The following is a 1,839-nucleotide window of genomic DNA, read 5'->3' on the forward strand; positions in this document are numbered from 1 at the left end:
GAAGCTGTAAATCAAATATCTTCTACCTGCAAAACTCCTTCAGTTTTATTTCTACAGCAGCAAATGACAACAACAGTCACCTGCAGGAGTTTCTACTGTAAAGTAAAGACTCGACAACAACAGAGAAACTCCACCAATCAGACCACCCCCCTATGAGAACGGTGACGGTGGATCATCCTCGTGTTCTTACAGCGTGGTTACAGCGTGGCTATGAAATCTCCACCATGTTAAAGAGTTTTTGGACACTCGATGGGAAACTGCCCGCTCAGGCCCAGCAGTTTGCTTCAATGACCTGGAGAAGAAGCAGGAAATCCTCCAAGGTTTCCAACATGTTTCAGTCCTGCAAATGTGCAATACTACCTGCTGCATTATGAGCTTCAGTGATGAGCACAGCAGTGGACTCAGTGAGTGTTTCCATCACATCCAGGCCCAGAAGACTTGGAGGAAATGAAGATTTTGTTCTTCCACTTATTTCCTGTCATATTCTGCACTTCTTACTTCTTTCAGCTGCCCATGAAATAATGAAACTTTCTGCAAGAAAGACAATAAAGATCAGTTTGATGGTCAACATGAAGTTTGTTTTTGTTTGACAGCATCAGCTGTTGCATCAAGTAAGGAGTCAAAGGCAGCAAAGAGCTGTTTGTGTTTGTGGATCACTGCGGCTTTATTCACGTGTCCTCTCTACAGAAGCTCACTGGCTGCTGGGAGGACCCGGACATTTCCCTCTGGGTTGTTCGGCTCTGTTGGAACTTTGAGGAAGAATAAATGTGATAAAAGCTGGTCTCTAATAACTCTCTCTGTCATGTTCAGTATATGTGTGCGTGCTGTGATTGGTGTTTTCCCTGTGAGTGTTTGATGTGACACCTGGAGCTTTAGCTCACCTTGAAAACACAGGTTATGTTTGTGGTAGCGTGTGTGTGCGTGTCGTTCTGTGTGTGAACACGACAGCTCGAATAGTTGTGAATGAACTCTGATCAAACTTTGTAGGGGTGTAGAGCGGGCTCGTGTTAAACATCTGTTCACATCTGGCTCACATCCACCCAAGTCTTCAAGGTCGACTTCATGATTTATTGATGGAAACTGAGAAAAGCCTCAAACTTAGAAAGCAGGATTGGAACAAGTGTGCTGTGGATCATCAACATGTAGAAAGGAGCACATGAAGATATCAGCTCACATCTGACCTCTGACCTCACTTCAAGGTCAACAGATGGATCTGAAGGTCAAAGTGATAATAATGCTCTTTAGAGCCATTTTGGAGCTCTGAGCTCTTTTTCAAGGTCAAATGAGGTCAAACTTCCATCAAATGTCTCGTGTTTCAAACTCTGTTTATAATTCTACTGTCTGTGTTTCTAATGGAACATTTACTTTATTAAACAATGAGATAGTGACATGTTCTACATCCACATCAATCACAACCATAGGAAATGTCACATAGATGTGCTTGTGTTGTGTCCATGATGATGTTAACAAACAAACTGTGACAGAGCCTCAGACGTGATGAAGACGCTGAATCAGCAGAAAGAGCAGAGCAGGAAGCAGCAGCATCCACACAGGTGTGTCTCAGGTGAGTCCTGCTCCCACACTAAACACATCCACATCATATTAGCATGTGCTAACATGTGCTTCTGCTTTATTTCAGTCTGACATGTTTCCAGTCAACATGTCTGCTGTGTGTCTCTCAGCACTTGCACTAAATCTTCCCGTGTGTCTGTGATACTGCGTGATGCTGACAGACTGTAACGTCAGTGAGTCTGTGAGCATCTCTGTCACCTACAGCTTCCCTGTGGAGCTCATTTCAAATGCTCAGGTTTACACTCAGGAACAGGAAATGCTGCGTCT

This window comes from Maylandia zebra, linkage group LG3 (assembly GCF_041146795.1).
Source record: "Maylandia zebra isolate NMK-2024a linkage group LG3, Mzebra_GT3a, whole genome shotgun sequence".
NCBI lineage: Eukaryota > Metazoa > Chordata > Actinopteri > Cichliformes > Cichlidae > Maylandia > Maylandia zebra.